This window comes from Apis mellifera, linkage group LG1, assembly GCF_003254395.2.
Source record: "Apis mellifera strain DH4 linkage group LG1, Amel_HAv3.1, whole genome shotgun sequence".
Lineage (NCBI taxonomy): Eukaryota > Metazoa > Arthropoda > Insecta > Hymenoptera > Apidae > Apis > Apis mellifera.
In genome coordinates, this window is record NC_037638.1 from 1,323,250 (window position 1) to 1,344,094 (window position 20,845).

Genomic DNA, 20,845 nt, shown 5'->3' on the forward strand with positions numbered 1-20,845 from the left:
TGTTATTTTAAATAATTGTGCCGAGTGTCTTCGCTCGAGAACCTATTTTCTAGATCAGTTCTTTCTCTCGGTATCGCTTTCATTAATTTCTCGTCCATATTTACAAATCCTGACAAACTTGACGACTCGAGGAATAATTTAATTTTCAAGATACTTTCATTAATTTCTTATACCACTATTTATCTCGACAAAAATTTCGAATTTAACTTGAGGAATATCGAATTCGATCTAATTTTCAGATATCTCTTACCAAACATCTTATTTATGATAACCATAAAACTATAGAAGAATATTTAATTTTTCACAACTTGCATTAATTTCTCATCCACTATTCATAAATCGTATTTATAAATGATAATTTTCAAAATACTTCTTTCACTAATTTCTTTCTTTCCCTAGAAAATTACTTCGAGCAAAAATCGAAGATAAATTTTTCTCCTTTCCTTTTCAGATCCAACGTAATATTCCAAACGCTTTCCACGTACGAGCCTACGTCCGTTATCGGTGTTTTTCCACGCTTGGACCGCCGTGGGCGAGGGATGTTGTCGCCTCGATCGCGATCGATAAATCGGATCGCTCATTCATGTTTGACCGCGCACGCACCACCACGGATTCGTCGCCCCTTTCCGCTGGATACGTTCGTTCCACCGGCGCGGCCGCCTCTAATCGGCAACGATCTCGCCGATCGATCTCGCCGATCCATCGTGTCTCACCGCGAGGAACATAATTATCGGCCGGCCGAGATAAGGATGATTTCTCGAGATCGATACTAATCGAGATCGTGGATTGTATCGTATAGAAACGAGAGAAAAAAGAAAGGACGATTCTTTCCATTTTCTTTCGAAACTCTTCTTCAGTAACCGTTCATCATCCAAGTTGATAACTTCATCGAATTATCGAGATTTCGATAAATAGAAGAAAAGTTAAGAAATTGCAGATCCAAAGAACTTTCTAGATTGTAAAATGAAAAGTTAAATTAATTGTCCTCGATCTCGAAGAATTTTATCGACCGAGTTTCTTCAAAAATTCAACTATGAATGTACAAATATATTTAATTCTTCCAAAGTGTATATCATTCTCCTACATTATATCTCTTTTCCCTTCCCCTTTCTTTTTTCCTATTTTTCGACGAGTATAAATACTCCCCTCCTCTTAACGCAATAAAGTTTGATCGGCGAGCCATGAGAAAAGAAAATATCGCGGTAGTAGTCGTCCCTGCACGCTTTAATCCGCCGAGATAACAATCGAGCTCGCATCGTCGAATGGGCGGTATATATCGTGGCCCGATTCGCGGACGATTCGAGAACGGCGCGAGATGGAGACACGCGATAGAGCGAGATTGGCAACGGGAGGGATAAAAGCGAGAGATAAAATATATATATATAGATACGTATCGAGGGGGAAAGCGATCACCGTTTAATTAAAATCGAGAAAATTCTTCTCTGTAAAAAGAAATCGATCGTTCGATATTCGATTATTATTATTATTATTATCTCGTTCGAATATATATATATATATATCACGCGAATAGATGTTGATCCTCGTCGAGGAAGTGAAGTGTAGGAGAGGAATAAAGAGATACCTGAGAACTCTTCTTACGGAATTAAGTGGATGGAATGAAAAAAGAAATAAGAAAAGGAGAAAACGAGGTACGGAAAGAGATTACAAAAGTTAAGGCAATTTACCGGTAAAGAGAATTAAAAAAGAAGATCCGAAGAGACATATACACACATATACACGCAACTTCATTTAAAGGAACCTTCACATCCCCCCCCACTCCGTTAGGGACAAAACAACTCTCAAAAGGACCGCCTTCGATATTCACTCGCCCCATAAAACACGTTTTTCCCTACCGAAGTGTACCGTTAATACCAAGGACACAGTAGAGAGAGAGAGAAGGGTAGTACGAAATAGAAATAAACCGGGGAGCGAGACTTGGCAAATTGTGAATAGGAGAAAGAGAAGCTGCGTTACCCCTCCCCTCTCCGAAGGATGCGCCCGCGTCACTTCGCATCGCCGCTCGCGAAACGATGAATGAGACGAGACGAAACGAGACGAGACGAAAAAAAGAAAGAAAGAAAGAAAGAAAAAGTAAAAGAAGAGTGTGAAAAAAAGAGGAAGAGGAGCTGGGACGAAGAAGAACTAGGGGGAAAAAAGAAGAGCGAGAGGGAGGGAAGAACGGGTCTCGGAAGAGGAGGGGAGCGTGGAACAAAGACGAGGAGGGGGAGGGCCTTGGATGGAGAAGGAGAAGAAGTCGGTGGTGGAAAAGGGAGGAAGAGGGAGGAAGGGATCGCGCGTAGGCCCGGTCTCTCCCGGGGTGAACGCACGATTATGTGATCACTCGAGGATGCACTGGTTCTTTTTATCCTTCCCTCTCGCGAAACTAGTTTACACCGAGAGCGGAGGAGAGGTGGGGAGGGGAGCTCTCGTGGCCGGAAAGAAGAGGAGAGGAGGAGGAGGATGGAAGGGAGGAGAGAAGGCAAGGATCTTTCTCTCTCTCTGTGTCGACAGCCGATCTGATTGGATTTATCAGAGGCAAATGCGTTCGGCCGAGGCCGTGTAACCCTTTTTTCACCTTGCCGAGATTAAATCGAATGCCCTCGAGGGCCCCTCTCTTACTCTCTCTCTATTTCTCCAAGGAAAGGATTAGGAGAGTACACGGATTATCGACACGAGTGCACCGCGTTTCATAATCAGCCTTTAAACGTCCGCGGAGAAACTCGATTATCGGATCCGATCGGCGATTATTCTTCGAGACACGAAATCTAAGATCGAGAGACGCAACACTGTGTTGAACGTTACCTTTTAAACGTTGTCGAGGGATATATTTAATAATTTTCGTATTTTTTTTTTTCGGAAGGAGAGATGTAGATATTCGATTCCCTCCGGATGGATGAATCTGCTGCGAGGGAAATATCCCAAAGGTCGAATTCGAACGTGTTCTCGAGGGCCGGAATGTTTGCGTTTCTCACGCTATCGCGAATAGTTTTCACGAATGAGGCAAAGGATTCGTGGGTATGTAATTCAATGTTCCGTTTTCTGAAAAGTGAGCCGCCCCTTCGAGGAATGAGTTTTTGCCAAACAAGCCCAAGTAATGAGCGCGTATTGCCAACTCCGTCGGACCCGCTGACCTCCCTCCTCGTTTCGAACGAACCGGCCAATTTTTAAATCGTCCATCATAAGTACACGCTTCGAGACACGAGCAATATCGTTTAAAAACGTACGATTCTCGATTGTTGATAAATTTTAATAAAAGAAATCGGACCACGATTTTACCTTATCAAATATAACCATCGATTCTTCTTATTTCTTATCGAGAATTTTACAAAATTTTTCGAATTTGTACAATCGACACGTACGTATGCAGCTATTTAAATTTAATTCGGCAGATCGACTTAAAATTACATTCGTATAAAATACGTTTTCGAGGGGATAATAATATATTTGCCGAGTTCTTTTAAATTATTTATTTATTTTTTTGGGATGTTCGGAAAGTAAGTAATTTCGTTCTTCTTTTCACGTAAATGAAACGAAGTCGTTTCACGCGATCACGAACGAAACACAGTGTTGAATTCGATAAATTCAATCTCGCTGCAGCAATTTCTCGAGTTGTTATTCGCCTTCGTCAGCTTCAACTCTTCCAGAACGTGGCGCATCTTCAACGTCGAAATTGTCGGAACGAAATTTTGAAAACCAGTTTTAACACTGGCGTTGGTTGATACACCTTCTCCGTAGACTTTCGCGTAACTTTTTTCTCGCCTGAACGGTAATCTCACTTCTTCGGTAATAAAATATGCCGAAAACGTTCCTTTCGGTCTCGCACCTTTGTTATTACGCACGAGAAACACAACAACAACGCAGAATCGAACGAATTTCTCTTACAAATCGAACCACGAAATGCCAACTATCGAAATATACGACAATAACGCGCGGTTTAGAACGAAGTTGGCTGGATAACCGCTAAACCAGCGACACTCGCGTGAAACAACGAAATTACTTCTAAACTAATCCTGTAATTTCTACTCTAGAACGAAGTTGGCTGGATAACCGCTCGACCAGCGACACTCGTGTGAAAGAACAAAATTATTTTCCAACCAATCCAATAATTTCTACTCTAGAACGAAGTTGGCTGGATAACCGCTCGACCAGCGACTCTCGTGTGAGAAAACGAAATTACTTTTAAACCAATCCAGTAATTTCCACTCTAGAACGAAGTTGGCTGGATAAAACCGTTCGACACCCATGTGAAAAGAGAAAATTACTTTTCGAACGTATACATTTTATTACTAATTTAAATCGTTATTTCTATATTTCTTAAATTTAAATATATCTTTATATATATATATATATATATATATATATATATATATATATAATAAAACTTAACTTTATAAATCTTCAAATACTTTATTGAATACTTTCTTTCTAAATTAATAGAAAGAAACGATATATATAATATTATCCTTATAAAAACAATAATATTTCTATCTTAAATCCATAGCACGAATTCGAATTCCCGAACAGGAATCACGAAGAGAGAAATTCTCGAAATCTTCAAGAGGCCCGAGGAGAGCAGTTTCAAACGTGCAACGTTGAGATGGACGAGGGAACGAAACGTGTGTGCTCGTCGTGACGCGACACGATCTCGGGTGGAAGGAGAGGGGGAAGTGGGTAGCGGCGCGTTTAATCAGAACGTTCGAAATTACGAATCGCTGTTTGATCACGTGGGAGGGGCGGCCTCGTTGCGGGGTCTCGTCCGAGGGGAGGTGTGACGCGATCCTCAATTTCTTTATTCCCCCTTTCCGCGAAGGGAGGATGAATAGGAGAGTTTTATCGAGATCGAGGGCGGGAATTGTTGGCTCCGATCGAAGATTGCACGTCGTAAAAATGGCAAAATTGGAAGCGGTTGGAAGCGAGTTGGCGGGGAAAGGAGAGATGAAAGGACGAGTCCGCGAAACTGGTCCGTCCAAGTTTTTCCACTTCGCCGAGGATACGTACACGTGCTTCTCTCTCGAAACTTCCACTTCGTTGGATTTTTAAAATAACCGGTATCCCGGTATTTCTTTTTTTCCAACCCGAAACTTTCTTCTCTCGTCGCTAATTAATCGCAGCTTTTACGCGTGGCGAGATTACGCGTTGAGAATCGTCTCGAATTCGTACGATCCCCTCCCCTTTCCTTTTCTTTCTTTTTTTCTACTTCTCGCCCGTCGTTTTTCGAAGCAGACGCGCGAGAAACACAGAGGCACGGAACGTGGCAACAGGTAATTCCATTAGAATACGTTGGAGACTGAAAGGAGAGAAGACCGAGAAAGAGAGAGAGAGAAAGAGAAGAAGAAGAAGGAACCGCATACTGGCGGGGAGAGGATGAGGGGAGGAGAAAAAAGGATGGAGGCACCCCCTGGGGAGCCGAGAAGCCACCCAAGAAGCAAACTCTCCGATAACTTGTAGGACATACCGCGGCTTTGCTATTCAAGCTTCGCCAAGTAATACCATAAATATTCCTAGCCGTGTGCTGCTAGGGGATCCATGCTGCCGCGGAGAGCTCGATATGCGACGGGCAAAGAGAGAACGATGGACGATGGAAGGAAGGATGCCGCGGCAGGGATGGAAGCGGATTCCTCCTCCTCCTCCTCCTTTGCCGGGGATACGAATTATGCAACCAAGCTTTTTCACCCGATCGCGAAACGAGGATACGCGAGGAGCCGACGTTCGCAAAATATATTTATGGGATGAAATATGGCGAAGGGGGGAGCCGAAGCAAAATACCGAGTTTCGAAACTCGAGCGGCGGAGGGCAAACGCTGCGCTCTTGTTCCTGCGCTCCTTCTCCTTCGCTCAGCTCTCGTCGAAACCCAATTTCCCAATTTCCTTTCCCTTTCCCTCGTGCATTATTCGAACGAGAATAAAAGAAAAAAGAGTAAGAGTTGGAAATTTTTAAAGTTTTTGATTCACGATGAAATTTAAAAATTAGAAGGAAATTTTTTTTCTTTCCTCTTTTTGGAGGGAAATACTTTTAATTTTAATTTCTCAATTTCCTCTCTCTTTCCTTCGTGCATTATTCGAACGAGAATAAAAGAAAGAAGAATAAGAGTTGGAAATTTTTAAAGTTTTTGATTCACGATGAAATTTAAAAATTAGAAGGAAATTTTTTTTCTTTCCTCTTTTTGGAGGGAAATACTTTTAATTTTAATTTTAATTTCCCAATTTCCTCTTCCTTTCTTTTGTGCGCGATTCGAACGAGAATAAGAAAATAAGAGAAAGAATTGGAAATTTTTAAAGTTTTTAATTCACGATGAAATTTAAAAATTAGAAGAAAATTTTTTCCCTTCCTTCTTTTTGAAGGGAAATACTTTTAATTTTTTAATTTCCCTTTCCTTCGCGATTCGAACGAGAATAAGGAGGAGAGGAAATTTCCTTTAGAAGGAAATTTTCTCCCTTCCCTTTTTTTGAAGGGAAATACTTTAATCTTTTAATTTTAATTTCCCAATTTCCTCTCTCTTTCCTTCGTGCATTATTCGAACGAGAATAAAAAAAAAGAAGAGTAAAAGTTGGAAATTTTTAAAGTTTTTAAAATTTTTAAATTTTTAAATTTTTTTGATTCACGATGAAATTTAAAATTTAGAAGGAAATTTTCTCCCTTCCCTCTTTTTGGAGGGAAATACTTTAATCTTTTAATTTTAATTTCCCAATTTCCTTTTCCTTTCGTGTGCGATTTGAACTAGAATAAAGGAAAGAAGAGTAAGAGTTGGAAATTTTTAAAGTTTTTGATTCACGATGAAATTTAGAAGGAAATTTTCTCCCTTCCCTCTTTTTGGAGGGAAATACTTTAATCTTTTAATTTTAATTTTTAAATTTCCTCTCCATTTCGTGCGCGATTCGAACGAGAATAAGAGAATAAAAGAAAGAATTGGAAATTTTTAAAGTTTTTAATTCACGATGAAATTTAAAAATTAGAAAGAAATTTTCTCTCTTCTTTTTGAAGGGAAATATTTTAATTTTTTAATTTCCCTTTCCTTTGCGATTCAAACGAGAATAAGAAGGAGAAGAAATTTCCTTTAGAAGGAAATTTTCTCCCTTCCTCTTTTTGAAGGGAAACATTTTAATTTTTTAATTTCCCTTTCCTTTGCGATTCGAACGAGAATAAGAAGAAAAGGAAATTTCCTTTAGAAGGAAATTTTCTTCCCTTTTTTTAGAGAGAAATACTTTTAATTTCAATTTAAAAATTTTTGATATTGGAAGATTTAAAAGGAGATTTACTTTCGCAACGTCGTGATCGGGGTAACGATTGATAATCGTTGCCTTTAATTAAAGGAAATAATTGCACCCGACCCGTAACGGTGCATCGAGGAGGAGAGGCGTGTCTTTATCCGGGAATAGGTGTGCGCGTGCACTCTCGCGTTTCGACCTTTCGGGACGGGGGAGCCTCGACGCGATTTAGGATACAAACGATGCTTTCCAAGTACCGTTCATCCATTCCAACCGCGGATATTATTTCCTTTAATCGAAATTTCAACAATTCCCCCTTTTTCCTCTGAAATTCACTGAACCAGGATGTCAAAAATTATTCGAGATCTCACGAAACTCATGCGGACGATTTATTATTTCACTGAAAATATCGACATCCGTCAACATCGTGCTTCTTCTTGCGATTACGATCATTAATTAGCAATGCAAATGCTCAAATGGAAAGATCGATGAAGAAGGATAGAAGGAACACACACAAGGAAAGGAACTTGCATGTGTATTTCAAAAATCGATATTTATCTATCTATGCAATTTAATTTCTTATCTCTGAAACCTATGTCATATACCATTAACATACAATTATTCTCCTCCTCAAAAGGAAAGGGAAGAAAAGATTGATTCCATCCCATCCTTCCTTTAAATTTCTTACAACCCTCCCCCTCTTCCTTTCTGATTAAAATGCGGCCCATTAAATCCCGGATAAACTGGATAACCTCCGTCGAAAAAGGGATGAAAGAACAAGAAGAAGAAGCTACTTCCTCGTTAAAAGGAAAGAGAAAGAGAGATCCATCGATCACGGATGAGCGCGGACAATTTTTCCCTCGGAGAAGAAAAGAAAAATAGAAGAGAGAGAGAGAGAGATCCGTTTCTTGCCTTCGGTTTTTCAACGCGATTACGATTTCACGCGATGGAAATTGCCTTCCCCACCGCGCGAGGTTTTGTCGCGTTTCGGCTATTCTCTCGCTCGAAACAGACCTGCCTGCCACGGTTTCACCGTGAAATCGCCGCTCTGTTCCGGGTTTTACTTGGCGTATCGTATACACGTATCCGCAAGTTTTATTCCCGATGAAGAGGTGGAAGGAAGGAGGAATCGTCACGTTTGAGTTTTTATTTAATGAAGTCGTTTAGAACGGAGGAGACCGAGTCCTTCCTTCGCCGTTTTTGATCTCTCTCTCTCTCTCTCTCTCTCTCTCTCTCTCATTATTATTAATTAATTGCTCGGCGAGGTCTCTTCTTTATCCATTCCTTTGGATCGTTGCTAGGGGAAATTGGCAGCGGTTTTTCGAAAAAGTGGTTTGAATCGAGTTTTTATTTCGTGAAATTCGCGTGAAATTTTCATCCCGTCTTCTGTCCGTAACGGTGTTTCGGGCGAGAGAATATTAGAATTCAAGGGGAATTGGATGTATAGGGGATACGTGTGATATTTGAACATGCGTGGAGGAATGGAGATGGAACGAAAAATAAAGTGAAACAAGGTTTGGCCACGCACGCGCCAAGAGGGAACGAAATCGCGGAATAATCTTAACGATTGCGAAACTGTAAAACAAATTTCATCAACATTCTCCAGCAACACTTTCACATTCCCCTCCCCATAATAAAATGTCAAACTTCGCTTAGCAACTACAATCGCCTAACTACAATTCCAAATGAATTCTTCCCTGCCCTCTGTTGGATAATTTCTTTTCTTTGAATTTAAATTTTGAAAGAAGAACGCTTAATCAACAATCTTTCGAATTCTTCTCTGTCCTCTGTTAGAGATAATACAGCATCTTTCTTTTGAATTTGAATTTTGAAGAAAAGAATCATGGAACATATAGCTTATAATACAGTCTCTCTTTCCTTCGAATTTGAATTTTGAAAGAAGAATCATGGAACGCTTATTTAATCAACAATCTTTCGAATTCTTCTCTGTCCTCTGTTGGATAATACAGTCTCTTTCTCTTTCTTGAATTTGAAAGAAGAATCATAGAACGCTTACTTAATCAACAAAAACTTCGAATAGTCCTGGATAATCTCGACAACAGATTAATTTCTCCTTCTATGTTAAAATAATGTTAAATTTCGAATACGAAATCTGAGAATGGAATAAAAATTCAACTTAACCGATTAACAATATATTGAAATTAATTAATAGCTCATCGGTATACATTCCTTATTACGCGAATTTACAAAGGAAAAGTTGGATGGAGAGAAGAGAGAGAAGAAAACGATTAACGATATATTGAAATTAATTAATTAATAGCTCGCCGGTATATATCCCTTTTCGCGCGAATTTGCGGAGAAAAAATTGGACGAGGGGGAGGAGGAGGAGGAGGAAAAGAGGGAGAGGGAAGAAAAAAGGAATCGTAGAACGGCGCGTCATCGAGGCTTCGAGAGAGAGTACGAGGCACGGTAGGAAAACCGAGAGATATTTATCTGTGCGTGGTTCGACCGGTGTCGAGGCCCTGTCGACCCGTTCAATTTACAACAATTACAAAGCACAATGCAACGAAGCGGCCGCGTTCCGTTCACCGTTCCGTCGGATATTGGCCTCTTCCATTACGGTAAGAGCGCTTTAATCGTCCAGATTAACCGCAGCTTTTTTTTCAACCGTCCACCGGCTCTCTATCACCGCCTTCCTTTGTACGGAAGAAGGAGAGGGAAGGGGAGGGGGAAAAAAATCGATACTCCCGGTACACGCGTTGAACGAGAGCCAATTTTACGGAACAATCGTCGGTTGGTAAACCAGTGTTAAAACACATTTTTACCGATCGTGTAAAATAAAACCGGTCCAATGCTACTATTTTAGGAACGTTAAGGTAATTTCCACACCGTTAATTAACGCGATTGAAGGAGAAATTAACGTTTGTCGAGCGATTTTCGTTTTATATTTCCAACCAATTAGTCAATTAGTTATAGAAGGCGCTATATTTCTTCTCCTGGATCCGCAATTTCCAGAAAGAAAAATTCGTATCGAAATGATAGATAGGCAAAGGATTTCAACGAGTCGAAATGTGAACGAGAATGATCGAGCGAGAAAGGAACATTTTCGAAGATTTGGAAATTCGGATCACCCCGTGAATGGAGACGAAATAACGGCGGAAGGTATAATAGGTATATAGGCGAAGTGCGCTGGTCGCCCAGCCGACAGGTACTTATTGATGGAGATAAGCCGATCGGTGCGTTGTTGCCTCACCGCGGCCGAGGTAAATAAGGAGTGGGCCCAGCATGAGGCCCGGCCGATCGTGGCCTGGTCCGCCTAACAGGGGTTAGGTCGCCTCATAATCGTTGCCTCGCCGTGTCGCGATTAAGCAACGCCAATTATCGATCGTTGTCGCTTCGCTCGATTAATCAGATTATTCCTCTCGCTCCCCCCTTTTCATCGATTCTCGACTACATCGTTACATGAATTTCCTTTTCCCCGATGTCGATTTCGATCTCTAGTAGAATCTCGAAATTTCCACTCATCTCTCGCCGATCTTTGTTTCGATTCGCGAATTTTAAAATCCGAGCGAAGAGTTAGACCGTGCATTCTATATTTAGGTTATGTAATTTTGATCTCTGAATAAATTCGAATGGAGTCCTTTGGCTTTTGTGAGAATTTGCGAATTTTAAAAAATAAGTAGACGAATATTTTATATAGTGCGAATTAAATGGAATCGGTTTGTGAATTTTAGAAAATTTTAAATGAAGAATTAGAATTTTCTATATATAGTTCTTTGTGAGAATTTGTGAATTTTAAAAAATAAGTGGACGAATATTGATTTTTATATGGAATTGAACGGAATCGGTTTGTAAATTTTAGAAAGTAAATGAAGAATTAGAGTTTTCCATATATATAGTTATAATTTTGATATTTTTCGAGCGTGAATTAAAACGAAATTCTTTTCATTTTTGCTGAGAATTTGCGAATTTTAAAAAGTAAGCGAACTTCGTAAATCTTCTATAATTTTCGTCGGAGTGGTTTTTTTCTGCGAATTTTCTTCCCCTTATATATATATATATATATATATATACTTATATACTCGATCGAACGGAGGGGAAGGGACTCGAATAAGTATTGATTTTCCTTTTCGTGTAATTTTCACTCGTTTGCGGTCGCGAGCGGTGTGAAATTTCGTGAAGTTCGAACGGGTATCGGGTTTCTTATTAAGTTTCACTCGGACGCGATCGTGACAGGTTTGGATTACGTTAGAGTTCGTGAAGTTTAACGCAAAGTATCGAGTTTCTCTTATATAGTACAAGTTAAAGCGGGCCGAATTTTCGTTTCCAGTTTTTCGTTTTTTTTTTTCCATTCCAACTCGCACACAATAATACGTTGAATCCAGGAACACACACACACACACACACACACACACACACACACACACACACACGCACACACGCACGCACGCACGCACACAGAGAGAGAGAGAGAGAGAGAGAGAGAGAGAGAGAGAGAGAGAGAGAGAGAGAGAGAGAGAGAGAGAGAGAGAGAGAGAGAGAGAGAGAGATAAACCTCTTCATTTTCCCCCCCCTTTTTTTTTTTTCAAAACAATTCGATCGCAAATCTTACACCACCCCGAGGATAATTGTTGCGTTGAGATAAGAACGATTTGTTCCACTCGGGGATTACGATTACGGGATTACGGGCAAGCTGCACAATGTTGTATGCAAATGGCGGACGCGAACGCGTTTCTTTTCTCTTCTTTTCCTTTTTTTTCCCCCCCCTCCGGATCATTGGTTACATCGTGTAAGCTCTTGATTGAACGTCGCCAACGACGCTCGCTCAGATCTTATCTCGGCCCCGAAGATAATGGCGCGCTTTCGATCATACGACACTTAGCTGGCTGGCTGGCTGGCTTGCTAGCTTTTGTATTCAATCCTCTCGAGATCTCTCATTCCTTTCCCCTCGACCGACCAATTAGATCATCGGCCGGTAGTCGAGGTCTCCGCGTTCTATTGCTCGCTGAATTCTGAATTATGGCGAGATAACGGGGAAAAAAAAAAAAGAAAGGAAAGGGAAGGGAAGAAGAAGAGAATGAAAATGTTAACGAGTTTTACACGCTCGTGTGGATTCGTGATGGGATTGGATGGATGGCGCAGCTTCTCTATGGATATCGGGAGATAAGATCGAGTATTCTTATCCCCTCGGAATGATCCGAGAATTTTTCAAAAAGATACGATACGAAGGAAGGAAAGGAGGGATGATATTATTCAGAAGCATTTGGAATAATTGTATATTCTTTACACGTGATAATAATGATAATAATCGAGGATTGTTTAACAAGTTTGAGAAAAACTTAGTTATAATCTTTGGATGACTTTGTTCGACTGCGATTCGGATCGAGACACGGATTCGCATATTCTTTGAACATTTCACCAGGTGTCGCGCCCGTGAAATCTTCGAACGAGGCGAAAAAAATCGAGACAATATCACAATTTACAGTAATAACAGTTCGGTCGCTTGAGGGGAAAAGAAAAAGAAACAGGCGGCAACCACCTTCGTGTTATTCGTATTCAAATGTCGCGCGTATTTCACAGTCTGTTCGCGTGAACTTGAATTAAACGATTCACTCTCGAGAGGTGGTCACGGTCTATTTCGATCCGCACGGAAAATCTAGCTAAGCTTGGTAAATTTTGTTCGTGACGCGACCGGGGATGGTGTTTTATATTGCCTTACATCGTGGAACGCTCTCGTAAAAACGCACGGCAACAGGGCATACTTCTTTGCGCGTTTTATACAAGAAGAAAGAATATAATACGGTGATCAGAGTTGGGCAGAGTTTCGTATAGGAATGTTTATCTATCCAAATTTCTTTTCTTCTTGAAAGTCAAAAGATGATATGTTTTGATGAACTATTTTGTACTATTCGAATCAATTTTGTAAAATATAACACACTTTTTCTTTCATTTCTTTCTACTTTTTTTAAATTTCAAATCCTAAAAATAAATATACACTTTCCAAACTTATTCGGTATAATTATACATATATTGAGTTAAAAGGCATTTGAAATTTCAAAAATAAATATTTATAATTATTCTAAAATTTCTTTAAAACAGTCATACTTCTTCTTCTTTAATTTCCAATTTTTCTTAAGCTTCAAATTCCAAATCACAAAAATAAATATTCATAATCATACATATTCTCCAAATTTTAATATAAATTTTAATATAAACTCAGAAGGTATTCACAAAACTTTATACAAAATATTTCATCTTCCATTTCTATTTTCTTTAAACTTCAAATCTCAAATCTCAAACATTCATACACTTTTCAAACTTTTTCACTACAATCATATTTATTAAGTCAAAAGACATTTCAAATTTTAAAAATATTCATTATCCTTTCCAAACTTCTTCTACATATTCTTCTTTTATATATCTTTTCCAATATAATCATACTTATTAACTCAAAAGACATTTCAAATCTCAAAAATATTCATTATTCTTTCCAAACTTCTTCCATATATTTTTCTTCTATATATCTTTTCCAATATAATTATACTTATTAGCCAAAAGGCATTTCAAATCTCAAAAATATTCATCACCATACATCACCTTTCTAAATTTTTTAATATAATGCAATCATTATACAACCATTAAATCACAAAACATTCACAAAACTTTATACTTCTTTTTCAATTCTCTTTAAACTTCAAATCTCAAAAATAAATATTTATCATCATATATATCCTTTCCAAACTTCTATAATACAATCATTATACAATTATTAAATCAAAAAACATTCACAAAGCTTATATAAAATACTTCATCTTTTACCTCTACTTTCTTTAAATTTCAAATCTCAAAAATAAATATTTATCACCATATATATCCTTTCCAAACTTCTCTAAGAGAATCATTATACAACTATTAAATTAGAAAACATTCATAATGCTTTACACAAAATACTTCTTTCTCCTTCATTTCCAATTCTTTTTAAACTTCAAATCTCAAATCTGAAAAATAAATATTCATCATCATATATATCCTTTTCAAACTTTTTCAATATAAACATTATAAAATAAATATTCATCATCATACATACTCTTTCCAAACTTCTATAACACATTCACAAAGCTTATATGAAACTTCATTTTTCATTTCTACTTTCTTTAAACTTCAAATCTCAAATCTCAAAAATAAATATTCATCATTATGTATGCCTTTTTCAAACTTCTTTAATACAATTATTATATAACTATTAAATCAGAAAACATTCACAAAACTTTATACTTCTTTCTCCTTCATTTCCAATTCTCTTTAAACTTCAAATCTTAAATCTCAAAAATAAATATTCATAACCATACTTACTCTTTCCAAATTTTAACATAAAGTCAGAAGATATTCATAAAACTTTATACAAAATACTTCATCTTTCACCTCTACTTTCTTTAAACTGCAAATCTCAAAAATAAATATACATCATCATATATATCTTTTCCAAACTTTTTCAATATAAGCATTATGAAATAAATATTCGTTATCATACATACCCTTTCCAAACTTTTATAATACAATCATTATAGAATCATTAAATCAAAAAACATTCACAAAGCTTATATAAAATACTTCATCTTTCATCTTTACTTTCTTTAAATCTCAAACCTCAAAAATAAATATTCATCATCATATATACCCTTTCCAAACTTCTCTAATACAATCATTATACAACCATCAAATCAGAAAACACAAATACTTTACACGAAATACTTTTTCCTTCTTCACTTCCAATTTTCTTTAAACTTCAAATCTTAAATCTCAAAAATAAATATTCATAACCATACTTACTCTTTCCAAATTTTAACATAAAGTCAGAAGATATTCATAAAACTTTATACAAAATACTTCATCTTTCACCTCTATTTTCTTTAAACTGCAAACCTCAAAAATAAATATTCATCATCATATATACCCTTTCCAAACTTTTCTAATTCAATCATTATGCAACCATCAAGTCAGAAAATATTCACAAAGCTTTACACAAAATACTTCTTTCTCCTTCACTTCCAATTCTCTTCAAATCTCGAATTTCAAAAATAAATATTCATCACATCCTTTCCAAACTCTTCCTTCCCTGCTTCAATTCCCTTCCTTCAAAAGTTTCAAATTTCTCAAAGTTTAAACCGAAATGAAACTTCCAACCGAATTCCCGATCGAGAAGGGTTTCGCAAAGAACCGTGCAACAAATTCCTGGAGAGCCTGGTCGCCGAGGTGACCGGTCGCGCGTTTCGTTCCGGGCTCCGCCCGATCTACGCTCAACCCGCGATTATCGATGGAATCTCGGGTAAACGGCGATCCCTGGACGCGCAACAGCGCCACCACCGTCCATCCTCTCTCCTGCTACACGTACCGTCTTAATGAACGACGTCGAAACGTTTCGACACGTTCAAATTGCTCGTTGCATCCGCTATCTTCTCTCTTCTCCCTCTCTCTCTCTCTCTCCCCTTTCCTTTCTTTCCACATATATAATATATATATACGACGACCGATCTCTTACCTCGACGTAACAAACAGCTTCACGGCTAATCGTATAATTTCGTCCTTATCCTCTATCAATTTGCCTCGCGCGTACCCCTCGCCCCTCGCGTACTTCCTCCTTCCTTAAATTGCAACCTGCTCGCGCGTTCTTGCCCCAATTCCCCCGCAAATTGTCGTTCCGCCTTCTCGCAAGTTGTTGGCCGTTGATAAGCCAACATAACGCCGATTCCGAGAAAGGTGGGGTCGGTCTCGGTGGAAAGCTTGTTGTTGAAAATGAATGTTGCGCAGTTGGAACTGCTCACTCGCGCGCATATTGGGGATATTTTATTTACAGGCTGGATTTAACGCAACACGACTAATTAGAGTTATAGGTTAGGTTATCGAGATTATTAATTTTAAAAGATTGCTTTTTTTTTTTTTTTCTTTTCCTTTCCTTTATATCGCGATAGGGATATAAAATATACACGGGAGATACTTTATTTTCCAATTCAACTAATTTCGTGCTAATTAGTAGTACATCGTACGATGGAAGGGGGGGAAATTAAATTTACATTTCTCGTATTACATTCTGTGTATCTCTGGAACACTATCAATTTGATAGATTGGGAATAATTCGAGAATAAATTATTCCCGATATTTTATTTGTTTTTTTTATTTTATTCCACTTTTCCATCCTTTTCGTTCGTATAATATCAAATCAAATTAGATCCGTACAACGACGCCACACCCTATTTCTCCATTTTTAACTTTGTAGGAAGGAAACGAACCGGAATGTTCCTTACCAGAGTGGGGAGGGGAAGCAGGATACACCCCTGGTAACCCCTGGCTGTCGTTAAGGGTGGCTGAAAAGGGGTTGGGCATAGGCCCATTAACCATCCAATCCTGGAAGAGGCAACAGTTCCAAGGATCCCCTCTGTCCCCTATTCCAAACAAATCCAACCATCCTATCGTATGTTCCCAAACCGAGAATCGTATCGAATTCAAGAATCTCATTCAAGAAAATTATTTCGTATAAACGATTCGTAGATATTAATAAGTTCGAATAACATTTAATTTCTAAATTTATAATTTTATTGCAACAAAAAAAATCATATAACGTTAGTTCGCTCATTTTCGAGATACTTTAAAATTATTAAATAAATTTTAATCAACCCTGATACAAAAACTAATTCTACTTTTTTTTATTTCGCATTTACATTGCTTTTAATTATATATAAATTGTTTCAAAAATAATTTTTTTCAAATACAGGAAGATTCTCGACAATTGTATTAATTTATTACAAATAATTGGAAATATATGGAAGGCTGTTCTCGATTCGAAACAGTATTTATTATCTTGTTATTATTCCATCCGAGAGAGAGCTGTTCCCTTACTTATTTATTCGTCGATCACCGATCAAAATCGATTAGAAACAGCTTCGATCACCTGCCCCAATCGTAACTGCATATCGTATTATTAGTGCGCCTCTGTGCAACGCTTGGCTACCTCGGTGAGGTAAACAGTTTCACGCAGTAATGACGTAATGAACTTCTATCAATTTACTTCGACCGAGATCCCATTTCTCTCCTTCCGCTTCTTTTATTTACCTCGATCGGTAACCACCTACCAATTATTATCCTGTCGTGTTGCAAGATTGCGACTGAATGGCAACCATCTATGAAGAATCCGTTCTGAACTCGATTCCATCCTCGTCCCAATCAACAAAAAAAGGTGGAATATTTTTTTTTTCCAAAAATCGATGCTATTAAATCTCGTTATCGATCAATGATAAGTGACGAATTTGTTCTCTCGGTCGATAATCTTCGACTCCAATTCTCCAATGACACTTTAATCCGAGAGATTCGAAAAAATTTTACAGAGAAATTGAGATTTGGAAAAGGAGTTTTTGAGTATGTAGGATAAGAGGGAGGAAGAGAGGGGTTGGAATTTTATTTAAGGTCAAGAGGAAGAAGCAGAAAGGCTAGTTCGATTGGGGAGGCACGTAAGACGTGTACAACGCGTTGCATGGATCCCCCTATCTTCGCAGCTGCATCTAGAAACTTAATGCACTCGTGTCACGCGTAATGGCGCCCGGGATTTTCTATTAATTTGCTCACGCGAGCTTCTTTCTTTTTTTTTTCCTTTCGAACAGGTAACAGGCATCGTGGATAAAAGGATCATTTATTTTCTTCGAGATTTACAAAATTTAAAAATATAATAGAAGTTAGAAAAATAGTAGGTAAAAATTTATTATTGAATGGATGAAACGAAAGATGGAAGAATTTGAAATTCGACGTGGCAGAATGCCACCGCGCATAATCTGCTCGACTCGTTATTTTCATTGTGCGCAATTTATCCAAGCATCAAATTACTTTAAACGCGTTATATCCGCGTGATATTTCATCCACCGGATCATCAATAATTCTTTCGAGTAGTTTATACACACGTGTTATAAACCTCTCGTATCGCGCCCGTTTAACAGGGAAATATCCGAGTAAATGAGAATTATCACGAGCGTGATGTATCAACTTTATTCACACGTCCATTCGTTCCATCGTGTAATCTGTTTCGATCAATTTTCCACGAACCTACGGCACGTCTGGAAACCTATCGTTCAAACCTATTCCTTGCCTATTACGTATAAATATAAGTAGCAAAATAATTAACGTGTCTTGTCATTGATAAAAATAATAATCGATCATACGCTCGGATACGTAATTCCAGTATCAACGTCAACGATCCTGACATTGGCCGGATATATCTCGTCTCATTACTTTTCAATTTCTCATTTGCCGGCCGGATGTCGGTCGGACGGTGTCTAATCGGAACGGATGTTTCCACGTTTCGAGTTGTTATTTTGTCGAGAAGAAGGAAGAAGGAAGAAAGGAGAGATTGATGATAGTTGGAAAGGGAGAAAATTATTTTTGATTGGAATTTTTCTCCTCTCCTTCCCTTTTTTCCTAGAAAAAACCAGTTCTAAACTATTAGTCATCTAGCTCTATAGAAATATTTGGTCGGTCTTATCAATGCGGATCGCGAATTGATTCGATCGACCTACTTACGTCCGTGTATATTTTCCTATCTGGTTAACGCAAGTGGAAAAATATCGGGGAATATAAATTATTTTCATTATTTACAATACGTTATCGATCGCCTTCGTTTTCTCTATACGCGCGCAAATATCTGTCAGGATTGATTTTACAAAAGAGGAAAAAAAAAAAAAATGGATAATTTAACACGTAAAATTTGAATGGAGAACGTTCGTGAGAAACGAGAAAATAGAATGTGATCGATAGCGATCTGGATTAATTCTAGTGACGAAAATTCATCAATGTCCGAATATCAGGTAGCGAAAGGGGAGAAAAAAATCGGGCGCGATAAATTGTTACGATATTTCATTTTACGTTGCACGCCGTGAAAGAAGCTTAAATCGTATATAATTATCGAAACGTATCGTACGATACAAACCGCGAGGAATTCGATCTCGTTGGCGCAAATACGATCATTATGGAATCGCGTAATAACGTATCGAATACGGATATTAAGCGACATTATACCGTCTAACATTCGACGGGAAAAGTAATAATTCCTCGTTGTGTGGTCCATCGTGGTGATTTTAAAATGGCGTAGAAAAACAAGTCGAGCTACGTTGTGTATTGAAATAACAAGGCTGGGGGGAGAAAAAAAACGGAATGAAACGAAGCAAAAAACGAATCGTTGAGTGACCGACCCGTGAAAAATGCTGTTGGATTGTGTTTCTTTTTTTTCCCTCCTTTTACGAATATACGTCGTAACGTATTTTTTTTTCCACGCATTAATGTACGATAATGAAAAAGCATTCGTGCGTTTCTTTGAAACGCGTGTAGACAAGTGAGAATCTATCACCACGAACGAATTATTTATTTCCGCAATATTGGTCGAGTTATTCGAGTCGATTATTTCAAAAACAACTTTTGCTCGAAAGAATTTTATCGCTGGATTTCGAATAGGATTCATAAAAATTCAATGAACAATAAGAACAATGCACAAACAAAATCGCACTTGTAATATTTCTTGTCGCGACAATACATAACCTCATCAACGATATTTCTCACTTGTTCGAACTGTAGAATCCATTCTCACTTCTAAGAGTTAAGAATTTCAAGATTCAATTTTAATTTTTGTTAAGTCTCCAATTTGATAAAATTTAATCGAAACAATACTAATTAAATACTTATATTGTATCATTACGATGCAAAAATAATGCAATGTCTTCGAACAAAATCGTCGCTGCTCAAGATCGCAACAATACCAATTCTAACCTCGTCGATCTTCTCTCGTTTATTCAAATAGCGCTCTTGTCAGTTCTAAAACAGTATTCGCACAAATTTAATCGACAATATTTACACAATCGCACGATCACCATTCTTTAAAATCGCAACAACAACGCCAATCCTAACCTCGATATTCTCTCACCTGTTCGAATTGTGCTCTTGTCGATTCTACGAAACACTATTCACAAAAATTTTATTCGACAGCGATTAAACGTTCATAACCTCTATAACGACAGAATACAAGAATACGAATGAAATATCTCGAAACGAAATCGCACGGACGCCACTCTTTAAAATCACAACAACAACAACAACAATAGCCACATCCTCGACCTTAACCAGAAACGGAATCTGGTTTTAATCGCGAACGATGCTCTCGCGTGCCAACACGCAGAAACGTTCGGTCGAAGAGGATCGAAAAATTTTCACGAACTCGACTCGTTGCACGGGATGGTCGCTTGACGACGCTAGGCGACACTCGTGGGCCGCCGGTGGCTTGCGCAACTCGAACGAACGAGATCGTTGTCGTCTCTCTCTGCTCGAGCGTGGGCGCGCGCGCTTCCGGGACAAAAATTCGAGTCGACAGAGCGCGGAAATTGGAACGCGGTGGCCAGGTGTAGAACGAGCCTATTGAAATCGATTGATCGATGTACAACCGGTGATCGGTTATTCCGCGGTATATCATATCCGAGAAACTGCGAAATTTTTCTCTCTTTACCTTCGAAACATTTATGTGAAATTCTTCCCTTAATAAAAATCTAATCAACGAGTCGATCGAAAAGTAAATTATTTTTAAACTTTCGAGTCGAATTTTTCTTTCACAAAAGCGAAACACACTTTACAAGTGAAACACGTATCGAATCAAA

The 20,845-nt window shown here is 38.2% G+C and overlaps 1 protein-coding gene and 1 long non-coding RNA gene across 3 annotated transcripts in view; one reads left to right on the forward strand and one right to left on the reverse strand.

Moving 5' to 3' along the window:
• LOC726912 (protein cortex) overlaps positions 1 to 20,845 on the forward strand; it is a 212,469-nt gene that overhangs the window by 150,451 nt on the left and 41,173 nt on the right. The gene's annotated exons all lie outside the window — the stretch shown is intronic.
• LOC107965930 lies at positions 13,384 to 16,833 on the reverse strand. The gene is made up of 3 exons (XR_003304626.1): positions 14,520 to 16,833; positions 14,254 to 14,406; positions 13,384 to 14,164 (listed from the first exon to the last, which is right to left on the reverse strand). It is a non-coding gene; the product is annotated as an uncharacterized LOC107965930 (long non-coding RNA).